This window comes from Moschus berezovskii, chromosome 23 (genome assembly GCF_049115385.1).
Source record: "Moschus berezovskii isolate FMDL1 chromosome 23, NW_MosBer_1.0, whole genome shotgun sequence".
Classification (NCBI taxonomy): domain Eukaryota; kingdom Metazoa; phylum Chordata; class Mammalia; order Artiodactyla; family Moschidae; genus Moschus; species Moschus berezovskii.
In genome coordinates, this window is record NC_142482.1 from 54,605,357 (window position 1) to 54,620,950 (window position 15,594).

At 44.4% G+C, this 15,594-nt stretch overlaps 1 protein-coding gene across 3 annotated transcripts in view; it reads right to left on the reverse strand.

Moving 5' to 3' along the window:
- The window catches only part of PHACTR1 (phosphatase and actin regulator 1), a 515,711-nt gene that overhangs the window by 294,415 nt on the left and 205,702 nt on the right, over nt 1-15,594 (reverse strand). Inside the window, exon 1 of one of the 3 annotated variants that reach the window (XM_055405934.2) lies at nt 1,144-1,433. The exons of the other annotated variants lie outside the window; for them this stretch is intronic. The gene's annotated coding sequence lies outside the window, so the exon portion shown is untranslated. Of the gene's footprint in view, nt 1-1,143; nt 1,434-15,594 lie in introns of those variants that run through there. 3 annotated transcript variants of the gene reach the window in all.

Here is a 15,594-nt window from a genome sequence, read left to right on the forward strand (position 1 = left end):
TGCCCTGCCTATTTCTCAGTTTCCCTAGAAGTCAGTGGGGGTGGGGGTGGGGGAGAAGATCTACTGTAGCATTTCTTATTCATAACAAGTGAGCTGTTATCAGTTTGCTTATTGATTTTTATCTCTATGCTGCAAACCCCCAAATGCCACAGCCTGAACTGGGATTCCACCAAACCTATTCCTTTACTCATCCTTTCATTTTCCCAGTCATCCTTCTTTTTGATCCATGACAACATTTCCCTGTACCCCACCTTCCAGGAATTAATTGCCGGTTTGATTTTTTTTTTTTCTTTTCCTGTCTCTTTAAGTCAGAAACTTCCTGAGGTTCCTAAGAGCTGGCTACCTCCTCAGGCATCCAGGTCTCCCAGCAAGTCTCCATGGCAGTGAGATTTGCAAATGAATCCCCCCAGATCTGAGAAAACAGCAGCAGTTGCCTAATCAATCTCTTACTTCCAGCCATCTACCAGGACACCAGCGGGTTTCAAGAGAGCCAATGAACCAAAGTCCAAGGATTGAAAAACCCAATCAACTGATACTGGCAGCTCCAGAAAGGAGGAAGTCCCCAAACTGAACAAAATATAAAACCAACACTAAATCCAACCAACAAACACACAAACAGCAATTAAATTATTTATGATTCAAATGCCCACCTCGAAGATTTCCCAAGCTCTCTGCTCACACACGCATCTTCCTCTGCTCTCTGCCTCCCCAAAGGCTGTGCTTTCTCAGCCTGAGCAACAGTCAGGCTTCTCAAGAGTCAGGCTCTGAAACACACATGCTACACACACCCAGACAGCCTTTCGGTGCCAGGCAGCCCCTTCTCCTTTCTTCCCAGCCCCAGGCCAGCTCATGCCAGCTCCCAGATAGGCAGACCAACTCCTCCATGGGATGGAACTGGGGCAGGGAAAAAGATCAGACAGGAGCTGGGGATGAATTTAACTCATCAAGGACCGGGTGGCCACCCATCCAGGCAGGAAGGGTCCATCTTCATCCCTTTCCTAACCTTAAACCCCCTCATAGACAGTTTCTCCAGCCTTCTTCAGATCCCAGAACAAGTTAGCAGACTCCTCCTGGCATGCTTCCTGCTCGCACCCAGACGGCTCCCAGGAGGCAGCCCCCAGCCTGTCGCAGATAGCTTCTTACCTTCGCAAAGCCCCGGTTCTTAAAAGCCTGACTGGCGTCTCCAAGGAGTCCTGCGTTTTCCTCGACATGGGGAGCCACCAGTTTCAGAAACAGGGCACATTTCTAAATGAAACAGAAAGTAACCCGGTGATCCAGACCGGAGCCCCCGACCTGCACTTGGCTTTGGCTCTCCACAGCCTCGGGAGTCCTGGGACTCTGCCAGCTCACCCAGCTGTTTCAGCTCAGAGAGAATTCAGAGGAAGCTGCAGCTTGGAAGTCTGGAACTCTCAGCCTGGGCTCTGCTTTTTTTGTTTGTTTTCTTTTTCAGAGTATTTGTTGAGCTTTTTAGCATGCAGTTTGTCTCCTGCTGCAGGGAATTACTCAGTGAGCCTGTCACCTGACTCCCAGCGGCTCCATTATATAATTCAAACAGTGCCATTTGAGTTGTGATCAGAAAACCACACTCCTCCCTACCCCCCACGACATCCTTCTCCCTTCCTTGGAGCGGAGGGCAAGACACTCAAAACACCAAACAAAGATGATCACCCTTTCTTGCAACTTCAGCAGAGCCACTGCATTTCGGCAGTGTATTTTTTATTTCCCCTGAGGTTTGAGTTTTCTTGGGCAGTGTGTGTGCTAAGTCGCTTCAGTTTTGTTCAACTCCTTGTGACCCCCTGGACTGTAGCCTGCCAGGCTCCTCTATCCAGGGGATTATCCAGGCAAGAATACTGGAATGGGTTGCCATTTCCTTCTCCAGGTTTAGGATCTTCTGAATGTCAATGTTGAGTTAGGGGATTTCTCAAAATGTAACATCTCGAGATGTAGCTGTAGCAGTATCCTTGATTTTCATTTAGGGTGGCGGTTTGTAGATTAGATGAATCAGTGAATGGATTCGCAAATGACAGAGCTCATCATCAGTTGAACAGCCTCACACAGATTTAATGACACCTGTGCAAATGAAATCCAAAACCTAGAATGTTTATTACTTTAGCCACAATTTCTAAGTTCCTTGAAATCTCAAAAGGGTAGATTGAGTGGAGAGGTCTTTAGCCAAAATCCTACCCTGACCCTGATCATCAACATCCCTCCTCCAGTCACCTCAAAGAAGCATAACATCCAACTGAAAACTGCAAGCTTGATGCGCAAACACCACTTCGTGGCCAAACCCCCAGCCTCTACTATCAAGCACATGGAAATTCTTAAAGCCAATCTATATAAATATTTGGAGTCAGCACTGTCCTGGGTGAAGGTAATAAAAATCAGTCCTAATTTCCCTTTCTTAGCATCAGTCATCTCTGTTCAGATGATGTGTATTGAGTGGCAAGTATGTTAAGATAGAATTGACCCAGGAATGAGAGATCTTTGAGAAACTTGGGGGGCATAAATGAGCATAACACTTCAAGTGTTCGTTGCTCAGTCATGTCCGAGTCTTTGCAACCCTATGGACTGTAGCCCGCCAGGCTCCTCTGTCCATGGGATTTTCCAGGCGAGCATACTGGAGTGGGATGCCAAGCCCTTCTCCAATGGAGCTTCCTGACCCGATCAAACCTGGGTCTCCTGTATTGCACGCAAATTCTTTATCATCTGAGTCACCAAATGATCAACATGAAAAAAATGAATAAATACTCCAACCTGTTTGCTTTTTCCTTGTCAAAGCCAGGTGAACTGTATACAGTGGTGGCTCTGGATTCCTAGTCTCCTCCCAGTCAGTGGAGACTTTTGCTGAAGATGGGAAATGCTCCAAAAAACTGTTAAAGTCTAGGGAACAAACGCTAACATTGGCCACCTCCTTTTGGCTTTTCTTGGTCTGACCTCTTTTCTCCCTTTTGCATTTCCTTACTTCTATTGGCCAAAGGAACCTCCCCTGCCCTTCTTGCCTGCCTGCAACAGTGTGTTAATAGTTGATACCACAGCTATACTAAACTATGTGACATTAGACTGATACTCTGCCCTAAGAATGGGACTTTCCCAGGTGGCACAGTGGTAAAAGAACCCACCTGCCAATGCAGGAGACACAGGAGATGCAGGTTTGATCCCTGGGTTGGGAAGATCCCCTGGAGAAGGAAATGGCAACTCACTCACTCCAGTGTTTCTGCCTGGAAAATCCCATGGACAAAGGAGCCTGGTGGGCTACAGTTCCCGGGGTTGCAAAGAGTCGGACATGAGTGAGCATGCTCCTGCCCTAAGAATAGTTTGCAAAATTCTTTGTAACTACCTGCATATCCCTCTGAAGTGGGCATGGGGTAATTATTCTTCTTATCCAGCCCTAAAGAAAGCCAGTGACATAGATGGAAATTAGAAGTCAATTTTCCTATACTCAAAGCTCTGTTTTGCAAAGGAAGACCCAGATATACATTAAAAAAACATAACTGTATAAACATGAATGACAGATTGATGTCTGTTTATATCTCTCCCTCCAGGTGTGGTAAATACAGAGTGTTGTGGCCGTTGCTATGGTAACTACTTGTTTATTAATGAGAATAAGGCTACAAAGTAAAATATTAGAAAACATCAGGTGGTGATGAAGAAAAGCAATAATGCAAAATAAATACTTGGTCTGTGTACACTCCTTCAACACTGACACCACAAAACTCCAACATCCTAGACCAGTCTTGTCCAACAGGAAAACAACGTGAGCCACATATGTAATTTAAAATCTTCTAGCTGTTGCATCTAAAAAGAAAAAAAACTAGTGAAACTGATTTTGGTAATATTACCAACTTGACAAACACCAGCTGTCCAGCTGAGAGGCTCATTCTACCTCCTACTTCAAATCCAATATATTCAAAATATTATTTCAACATGTAATATTATAAAATTAGTAGCAGAGCATTTATGTTCTTCAGACTAAGTCTCTGAACTCTGATATGAATTGTACGTATTTTACACTCATATCACATCTCAATTAAGAGTAGTATCTACATCTCAAATGTTCAATAGCCACAAAGAGTCAGTGGTAACTACATTAGATGGCCAAACTTCAGACTATATTTGGTCATTTTGGCTTGAAATTTGTTCTCTGAGTACACATTTGTCTGTCCCTACTTGGAACTTTTAGAAAAATGAACTGAATTCATTTGGTTCTAGCATTATGGCATAATTCAAGCAGTGTTCTCTTGGGTGGAGCAAGAAAATATCAAATAAGCTTGAAACTGAGTAGTATTAAAGATTCAGCTTCTTTCATGCCACCAGAGGATCATGAAGATTAAAAAAAAAATAAATCTCACGTTTACAAAAATTCCTTTCTCGGTTTGTCCCATTCACCCAAATTACCCAGAACCACGCTTGACTCCACTTTCTGTGTGTCCCCTCCTTCTGCCCTCTCCTCTTAGCACCCCTAACAGACCGCTCAGTCATGACAAGCCTACCTGTCACCTCTTCTCGAGCCTGGGGATCTCTGCCTGGTCTCTCTGCCTCCTCTCTCCACCCACTCACGTCCATGCTCTCTCCTGCCTTCAGCACGAGCATGCGTTGAAAGCAGACGTTAATCATGGAGCTTCTCAACTTAAAGCTTTTAATAGCAACCTGTCATCTTTTGAATAAAATCCATACTCCTTGTCCTTACATACTAGGCAATCATCAGCTGGCCTTTGGGGAATGTTCTGGCCCATCTCCTGGCTACCCAGTCTTTGATTTTACATGCTTGACTGTGCCATCATCTCCATGACTTTGTTTAAAGTCTGCTCCCTCTGCCTGGAATGTCCTTCCTTAAAATACCCACCCCTCACCAAACAGCAAAGTCCTTCCAACCTAATTCCAATATTTACTGTAGCTTTTTTTTGGGGGGTGCCCTATAGACATATAGGATCTTAGTTCCTCAACCAGAGGTCAAACCTGTGCCCACTGTGGTGGAAGTGTGGAGTCTTAACTACTGGACCACCAGGGAAGCCCCTATTGCAGCTTTTCTTGCTCTTGTAAGCTTAACAGCCAACTCATCTATGTTCTCAGGCCACTTTTATAAATAGATGTGCTATAATGTTTATCATAATTATATGATAATGCTAGCAAAGGATTTCCCCAAGAAGGGGAACCACATACCATTTACTTTTGAGTTCACCTTGGGACATAACAGGATCTCAAGAAATGCCTGAGGAATTCCAATACTCTTTTCTTTCCAGTTCTCTTTCTTCTAATTGTCTAACCACTTGGTACAATTGGAACCAAGCCTCAATTTTCTCATAGCTGTGGTATCTTGAATGCCATTTCATTCAACAGGTGTTTTAAGGTCATTCTGATAAACTCTGGTTATGACAAGTAGATATACAGGTATGCCTCTAAAGAATGCAAGATTATATACTTGTTTGTTAACTTCTTTGTCAACAGGCTAATGTCTGTATCTTTGGTTTTACAATTTCGGTCTCTCCATCTCTCAAAGCTTTCAGCTGTTAGCAGGTTGGGAAAACAGAACACCTGTATTGTGCAGAATAAGAATATGGTGGCTTTGAGTAAGGACATAAGAAACACTGCCCCATCGATATCACAGGATGTGGCATTTAGTTTTGTTGCTCAGAGAGTCATTTTTGGCTTTATGTCTGGCTCTCTAATGGTTTCCACACAATTAAATAAAGTTGTGGTTTAAAAAGTAGAGGAATCAACACCAAATACTGCTAAGGACGTGGAGCCACTGGAATGCTCGTTCATTGCTACTGGGACTGCAAAGTAGCACAGACACTTCGGAAGACGCTTTAGTGGTTGCTTTCAAAACTAAACATAGTCTTGCCTTCAGCTCAGTTCAGTTCAGCCACTCAGTCATGTCCGACTCTGCGACCCCATGGACTGCAGCACGCCAGGCCTCCCTGTCCATCACCAACTCCCAGAGTTCACTCAAACTCATGTCCATCAAGTCGGTGATGCCATCCAGCCATCTCATTCTCTGTCGTCCCCTTCTCCTGCCTTCAATCTTTCCCAGCATCAGGGTCTTTTCAAATGAGTCAGCTTTTCGCATCAGGTGGCCAAAGTATTGGAGTTTCAGCTTCAGCATTAGTCCTTCCAAAGAATATTCAGGGCTGATCTCCTCTAGAATGGACTGGTTGGATCTCCTTGCAGTCCAAGGGACTCACAAGAGTCTTCCCCAGCACCACAGTTCAAAAGCATCAATTCTTCAGCACTCAGCTTTCTTTATAGTCCAACTCTCACATCCAAACATGACCACTGGAAAAACCATAGCCTTGACTAGATGGACCTTTGTCGGCAAAGTAACTTCTCTGCTTTTTAATATGCTGTCTAGGTTGATCAAGCTTTTCTTCTAAGGAGCAAGTGACTTTTAATTTCATGGCTGCAGTCACCATCTGCAGTGATTTTGGAGCCCAAGAAAACAAAGTCGGTCACTGTTTTCATTGTTTTCCCATCTCTTTGCCATGAAGTGATGGGACCGGATGCCATGATCTTTGTTTTCTGCATGTTGAGTCAAATGCTGCTAAGGACATGGAGCCACCGGAACTGTCATCCATTGCTGCTGAGACTGCAAAGTGGCACAGACACTTTGGAAGACAGTTTGGTGGCTGCTTTCAAAACTAAATACTCTTGCCTTACAACCCAGCCATTACACTCTGAGGCATTTACCCAAATGGACTGAAACCAGATCCACAAAAAAACCTGCACATGGTTGCTTAGAGTAATTCTATTCATAATTTCCAGAACTTGAAAGCAACCAAGATGTCCTTTGGGAGGTGAATGAATAAACTGTGGTGCATCCAGGTAATGGAATATTGTTGCATGTTAAAAAAGAACGAACTGTGAAGCCACAAAAAGACAGGGAAGAACCTTAAAAGTCCATGACTAAGTGAAAGCAGTCAGTCCAAAAGACTCCATACGGCATGATTCCAGCTATATGGCTTTCTGGGAAAGGCACAACAATGATGACAGTAAAAAGATCAGTGGTTGCCAGCAGCTGGGAGGGCTGGAGGGGTGAGTAAGTGGAGCATGGGGAGATCTTTCGGGCAGTGAGACTGCTCCATATAATACGATAAGGCAGGTCATTATACATTTGTCCCGACCCACAAAGCAGACAGCGCCGAGGATGAAACTACGTAAACTAGCGACTTTGGTGACAGAGATGTATCGACACTGTAGTACTGTGTCAACGCAGATCCATCAGTTGTAACACGTGTAGCAGTGTGGTTCCTGATGTTGATGGCGGGGGAGGCTGTGTGTGGGGTGGGGGGCAGGGAGTACATGGGAATTCTCTGTACTTCCTGCTCGATTGTGCTGTGAGCCTAAACTGCTCTAAAATATAAATCTTATATATTTTTTTTTAATTGGAGAGACCAGAGAGTGGCTTGCCCGTGGGTGCCCAGGGCCTCTGCTCACCGGCTTCTGGCTTGATGTACAAGCTGTTTTCCTGCTAGGTTGTCAGTTGCCCAGATTTATTCATCGCTTTCTCCACTTTGTCACCAACACACCACTAAATAAACGGCATGTACTTAGGGACTAATAAATTCTCATTTAAATGAACTGAAGGGAAAACACACTTAAGGCTTCGAATAATAAATACATATTTTCACCCACAGACACAGCATAATGGCCTTAGTGTCAACAGAAAAACTCTTACTGAGACAGTTTCTGGAGGCTCTGGAGCCTGGGACAGTCTCAAGCTTGGAGGAGGGGTTGCCCTGGGAGGCCTGCTGGGGCTAGAAGAGCCGCCGAGATGGGAAAATTTAACTCTCGCTTTGACTCAAGCCTGGACGTGCTTTCTGTGCCCCCAGGGACCAGCCCTTGATCACACAACCTGGCGGGTTTACCAAGACGCTGCTCAGAGCAGGGCTAACACCGTTGTGCAAAGTCCTTGCCCTCGCGAGCCTCAGTTTCCTCATCGGTAAAAGGGGGATGAGGATATCGTGGATTATTGTGGGAGGTCATGGCTATAATCCCCCTGACGCAGCATGACAGTGTCAACTGATGGGCCGTGCTTACTCTTAGTATTACATGTTATTAGATATCACACGATACTAGTAAAACATTGGTGATGCCACGAGGGAGCTCAAATCATGACAGTGCCCGTGTGAGCTCCTCTTCTGCTATCTCAGCACACTTTCTTTCCACTTAATTTGCTGCTGGCACATGTGAAGATGGTGACTACTGGCTTTTCAGACCTCTGTCTTCCTCCCGCCTTTGTTTCTTAATTTTTTTCTTCCTCCCCCACCTCGTTTCTTTCTCTTTTTCCCTTCATTATTTTTAAAGTGAGTTTATTTTGTCCCTTGCTATTCTTGGCCAGCCAACTAAGACTCTTTGTTTCGAGGTCTTCTTGCCAAAGCCACATTAAGCTCCCCAGGTTGCTAAACTTAGGCCAGCCTGTTTCTGCTCTCTTGGAAGGCCTAGGACGCCATAAATAAGAGAGGGAGCAGGTCACAGGGTGCTTGTTCACAGCAAAGGGGGCTGCTTCACACAGAGCTTCCCAGAAGGAAGACAGAGCTTGACAGGAAGAAGAGCTCAGGCCTCAGGCATCACCTATATAACAGCAGCTAATGCCCCACTCCCTGCCAAGTCATGGCGACTGCCGATCTCAGAAGCCATCATTCAAATTGCTTTCTGGCCAGTTCAGCATTAGTGTCCCCATGACGGCTCTACTCTGGGAGATCAAGAGAAAAAGGCAGTTTCCCGAGGAGAAGGCGGCTTCCTTTTCTTTCTTTGAGATACATAGCCTTTCTTTCTCCCTCCAAAGCACCGTGTGGAAGTTATGTGATGACCTGTGTCCAAGAGAGACATAAGAGGGAAGATGGGACAACGCAAATGGCCCCAATAACAGAGCAAGTGAGTGAGGTTTTGAAAGGCGGAGAATGCAGTGGAGACCAGCCCTGGGACTGAATTCTGGTCCTGCCCACTGCTCACTGGAGGCAAGTTAATTGGCCTCGGCTCTTCCTGCATGATATGCTAATAGTGATAAACTGGGGAGGGGGGAGTCTGGGGTGACTTTGTTAGCATCTGTCAGGTGGCCTGGTACACAGCAGGTGCAGAATCACCGGCCCGGTAAGTAGAGCCTCTATTCTTCATGCCCAGAGTGTAAAGAGACTCCAATGCCCCCTTTGCTAAAGTTCTTTGACAGAAGTTAAATGAAACCTCCAGCTAAGGGTAAAGATCACGTGTGCGTGTCTTCCCACTTACAGCCCCACCTCCGGCCCCCCCAATCCTCCATGCTGCAGACATTTTCCCTAAAGATGGACACAAGTGTGTCTCCCATCCCCCACACTTGTTTAGAGCCTTGCCACTCGCCTGTCAAGTGGTGGGATCAAATTCCTCTCCCTCCGAACCTGGGTGGGCTTGGAACATGCTTGCAGCCCCTGCAGCAGCAGTCATTCTGTGGACCCCAGAGGCTAGGTCATAAAAGGCAACGTATTAGCTGGAATCCTTGTTCCTGAAGCTGGCAGGCAAGCAGCTGACTGTGCTGGGGCTGCCATGTTAACGAGGAAGCCTGATCTGGTCCATGTGGGAAGACCACAGAGAGGGTTCCCAGACACCACCCCCCACCTCCATGTCACTGTCTGTCTGCAACCTCAAGAGAGACTTGGAGCCAAAACCACTCATCTGAGCCTTTGCTCAACTGCTGATCTATGTCAATGAATGTAGATGCTGAAACACAACCAAACCCAGCTGGGGGCTTCCCCAGCAGTCCTGCAGTCAAGTCTCCACCCTTGCACTCCACGCGGCGTAAGTTCGACCCCTGGTCAGGGAACTAAGGTCCCACATGCCTCGTGGTGTGGCCAAGCAAAAACAAAAAACTGACTGGAAGAGAATCATAGCCTCTGTTACATTCTCCTAGAGCACCATAAATGGGGTTTAAGGGTCATACTTGGGGAACTGAGGCGAACCAGGCTTTAAATCGACCCTACTGCTTCAGCTTGTGACCCTAACAAATCCACACGTCTAAAAAAGTGATAAATACAATGCATAGGTCATAGGATTATTATCAGGGTAAATGAGGTGGTTCATGTCAAGGACTTAGCATTGTGACTGGCACAGAGCAGACACATCTTAGACATTTGTTTGGCATCACCCTTATCACCAGCACCAACGCTGTTTCAATCATTACTATGGGTTTTGCTTCCAAGGCATCCTCGCTGGCTGGATTTTCTTTAATCACACTTCCTTCTATTTAGACAAGTTTCCTTCAGCCCATAATCTGTATTTGTCAGCCTTCATGCTAATGTCACAATCATGAGGAATTGTTTCAAAAAATCCAATCAGTCTTAGCTGCTTCATCCGGCTCACCCACAATCAGCCATTGCTTTGCCCTCAACGCATTTGACTGTCTTAGTAATCATCACGTACAAAAGGCCAAATATTCTGCAGCGGGAAGTCTGTTTTGACTAAGGATGCAGACCCATCTATCTAACTCAACTTTTCCTTTAGTGATGTGGAAGGGCTCCTCAAGTACAATACAACGAGCCAACAGAGGAGAAAATTAAGGCTCAAAAAGATTGGAAACAACATTCTAGCTTCATTGTTTATTCACTAACCTGAGTATTCATTTCATCATTCGACAAATAGCTATTTAAAAAAAAACAACCAAACATCTATTAACAGCTTACTCTGCGCCAGCCTCTGGACATACACAAACGTGAGCAGTCACACTACTTCTGATTTTTATTTTCTCCCAAATCATTGATTCATCACCCATTCAAAAGCAAACATTTTGTTTTTCCATGTGTTTTTTTCCTGCATAGCCTCTGCTGCTATGAAGCCTATAGTTTTGCCTGAAGGGCAGACTACAAACATGCAACATGCAACGACAGTAGCGTGTACTAAGAGCTATGTGAGGGGAAATAGAAAGCTGTGTTTAGTGATAGGACTTAGTTTGAGGGAATGGTTAGGGAGGGCTTCCTGGAGGAAGTGGTTTTATATGGGGACTGAAGGAAGGGTGGGAATTAGCCAGATGGAAGATGGGCAGAAAAGGAGAGTGATGTAGGTAGGGTCAACTGCTTATGTGAAAATCCTGAAACCAGAGTGAGTGTGGAAATGACTGACGGACTAGAAAAAAATCTCAATGTGCACCAGGAAGTCTTCAATATCGTTTTGAAATCCACTCCCAGAACTTTCCTCTGTCCTCCTACTCTATCTGACTTACAAAGTGCAGTTTAATAAATGCTTGGTGAATTGATATTTCCCTTATCATAATCCTTTCTTAAAATCTTTGTTGAATTTGCTACAATATTGCTTCCATCTTCAGTTCAGTTCAGTCGCTCAGTCGTGCCTGACTCTTTGCGACCCCATGAATTGCAGCACTCCAGGCCTCCCTGTCCATCACCAACTCCCGGAGTTCACTCAAACTCATGTCCATCGAGTCGGTGATGCCATCCAGCCATCTCATTCTCTGTCGACCCCTTCTCCTCCCGCCCCCAATCCTTCCCAGCATCAGAGTCTTTTCCAGTGAGTCAACTCGTCGCATGAGGTGGCCAAAGTATTGGAGTTTCAGCTTTAGCATCAGTCCTTCCAATGAACACCCAGGATTGATCTCCTTTAGAATGGACTGGTTGGATCTCCTTGCAGTCCAAGGGACTCTCAAGAGTCTTCTCCAACACCACAGTTCAAAAGCATCAATTCTTTGGCGATCAGCTTTCTTCACAGTCCAACTCTCACATCCATACATGACCACTGGAAAAACCATAGCCTTGACTAGATGGACCTTTGTTGGTAAAGTAATGTCTCTGCTTTTAATATGCTATCTAGGTTGGTCATAAATTTCCTTCCAAGGAGTAAGCGTCTTTTAATTTCATGGCTGCAATCAGTATCCGCAGTGATTTTGGAGCCCAAAAAACTAAAGTCTGACACTGTTTCCACTGTTTCCCCATCTACAGTTTTTTGGCTGTCAGGTATGTGGGATCTTAATTCCCCCACCAGGGATCAAACCAGCACTCCCTGTGTTGGAAGGCGAAGCCTTAACCACTGCCATCCAAGGAAGTCCCACCCTTACAGTGAACTGATAGAACTATTATTCTAGGGAGACAGATATGGATTTTGAAGCTCACAGCTACATATACCTGCGTACATGCATACACCCCAACACTTTGAATAAAGTCAAAATATGGGAGTTATTGTCAGTTCATACAGTTTTTAAAAGCTCATGTTTATAGATGTCGTTATCTTAATTTTACTTTATTTTTTAATTAAAAAATAATTTTCTTAATTAACTCCATTTCTGTCTAATCCTCTTTAGTATGTTCTCCATTTCCAGGCAGCCGGCTTTTGTGCTTTTGTCCCTGAGCAAACAGGTAAAACTGTTAACTGGGCAGATTGAACTAGACGCTTAGAACTGGATGTATCTAAGAGCGCAGAAGCTGGCATCAGCCTGTCTTCTTAAAGCCACTACACTGGGATTTCTGCTCTCTGTCACTACCTGAATTCCTAGACACTGGGATGTCTGCCTTTCTGTGGCTGCTGTCTGGTAACAAAAGGAGAGCGATCCCCTTTGTCATCTGTAGAACAGAGGGTAATGTCCCTTAATTAACAAAAGGAAGTGGTGCAGTGTACTGAGAACACTGCAATTGTTTCCAATTAATCCCACATGCAGTTTGGCAAAGCTAATAATCCATAAAATGACCGAGGATCCAAATGTGGAGAACAATCAGCTTTTATCAGTCATTTTTCTATCTTTCCAGCACCAGCAAGAAAATTCCAAGGCCAGATGCATAGAAGGTCTACAGATTTAAAATATATGTTCCTGAATATAATCTCAAATAGAAAAGAAACTTACATGTGGCATTCAGATCTTACAAATTCCCCCATGTTTTACAATCTCTATAACTCACCACATATTGACAAATGTCAGTTCAACTGACAATGGAGCAGTTATTTGACTGTTTACATCACTAGGCACCAAAACAAATGAAAACATGAAAGATCGTAGTCATGGAAGAGCATGATATTTTTGCATCTGATACTTTTCCATCTGATATTTCTAAAACCTTCTAGGACAGAGAATGAAGGTATCACATGTACCCACGAACACCTAAAATAATGTCTCATGGAGCATCTTACCCTAGCTCCAAATCTTTTTTAAAGAAACTGGGGTAAAACACACATAACATCAAACTTACCATTTTAACCTCTTGAAGGTGCATAATTCAGTGCCTTTTAGTACATTCACGAAGTTGTGCTACCAGGACCTCTATCTATTTCAGTACTACTGAAATAGTTTAATCAACCAAAAAGGAAACCCCGTATCCAATAATCACTCACTCCTCATTCCTCCCCTTACCCTATCCAGTCCCTGACAAGCACCGATCTACCTTTTGTCTTTATGGACTTCTCTACTCTGGACATTCCATATAAATAGAATCATACACCGTGTGGCCATTTGTGTCTGGCTTCTTTCCCTTAGCATAAAGTTTTCAAGGTTCACCCACGTTGCAGCTTGTATTAGTATTTTTCTTTTTATGGGTGAGTAATAAGATCCAACCAGTCCATTCTAAAGGAGATCAGTCCTGGGTGTTCACTGGAAGGACTGATGCTAAAGCTGAGACCAATACTTTGGCCACCTCATGCGAAGAGTTGACTCACTGGAAAAGACTCTGATGCTGGGAGGGATTGGGGGTGGGAGGAGAAGGGGACGACAGAGAATGAGATGGCTGGATGGCATCACTGACTTGATGGATATGAGTTTGAGTGAACTCCGGGAGTTGGTGATGGACAGGGAGGCCTGGCATGCTGTGATTCATGGGGTCGCAAAGAATCGGACACGACTGAGCGACTGAACTGAACTGAATATTCCATTACGTGGCTATACTATGTTTTGTTTATCCACTCATCGGTTGATGAGTATCTGAAGCATTTCCAGAATTTGGCTGTTGTGAATAATGCTGTTATTGAACATTCTCATACAAGTTTTTGTTTGAACACTTATTTTCCATTCTTTTGGGTCTCTACTTTGGAGTAGAACTGGGAAGTCATATAAAAATTCTGTGTGTAACATACTACTACCTTACCTACCTCCTGAAATCTGTATGCAGGTCAAGAAGTGATAGAACCAGACATGGAACAACAGGCTGGTTCCAAATGGGGAAAGGAGTACGTCAAGGCTGCATATCGTCTCCCTGATTATATAACTAACATGCAGAGTACATCATGAGAAATGCTGGGCTGGAAGAAGCACAAGCTGGAATCAAGATTGCCAGGAGAAATAGCAATAACCTCAGATATGCAGATGACACCACCATTATGGCAGAAAGTGAAGAAGAACTAAAGAGCCTCTTGAAAGTGAAAGGGGAGAGTGAAAAAACTGGCTTAAAACTCAACATTCAAAAAACTAAGATCATGGCATCTGGTCCCATCACTTCATGGCAACTAGATGGGGAAACAATGAAAACAGTGACAGACTTTATTTTCTTGGGCTCCAAATCACTGCAGATGGTGACTGCAGCCATGAAATTAAATGATTCTTGCTCCTTGGAAGAAAAACTATGACCAACCTAGACAGCATATTAAAAAGCAGAGATATTACTTTACCAACAAAGGTCCATCTAGACAAAGCTATGGTTTCTCCAGTAGTCATGTATGGATGTGAGAGTTGGACTGTGAAGAAAGCTGATCGCTGAAGAACTGATGCTTTTGAACTGTGGTGTTGGAGAAGACTCTTGAGAGTCCCTTGGACTGCAAGGAGATCCAACCAGTCCATTCTAAAGGAAATCATTCCTGAATATTCACTGGAAGGACTGATGCTGAAGCTCCAATACTTTGGCCACCTGATGTGAAGAACTGGCTCATTGGAAAAGACCCTGATGCTGAGAAAGATTGAAGGCGGAAGGAGAAGGGGACGACAGAGGATGAGATGGTTGGATGGCATCATTGACTCAATGGACATGAGTTTGAGTAAACTCTGGGAGTTGGTGATGGACAGGGAGGCCTGGCGTGCTGCAGTCCATGAGGTCACAAAGTGAGACATGACTGAGCAACTGAACTGAACTTACTGAGGAACACATAATAATTTTTTAGTGAATACTATCAGAATTCTACAAAGGTTAAATCAGGTTGGTAGGAAAAATTCACCCCTGGTGAAATGCCCTGATGGAAGTGCAATAGGGCATTGGAATATACATGCTTATACCACAGTGGGTCAAGAAGATGTCTGTGGGTATTTCATCTCTCTGCTGGCCCACAAGCTACTTTTTTTTTCAGTCAAACTTTGTTGACTGCCCTTGGGCACTGGAGTTGGTATGTCTCTTTCAGTACCAGGCATGTATGACCTAAACTAGTTCCTTAAACTCTAAGAGTTTCATCATTTATAAGTGGAAGTAGGTGCAATCTACAATATGGTTATGATAATTTTAAATTGGGAGGTATATTTAAAAGACTTAGTATGGTGGCAGTTTTGTCACTAATTCATGTCTGACTCTTGTGACCCCATGGACTATAACCCTCCAGGATCCTGTCCTTGGGATTCTCCAGGCAAGACTACTGGAGCGGGTTGCCATTCCCTTCTCCAGGGGCTCTTCCTGACCCAGGGCGTGTGTAGCATGTGTGTTTCAGAGCCTGACTCTTGAG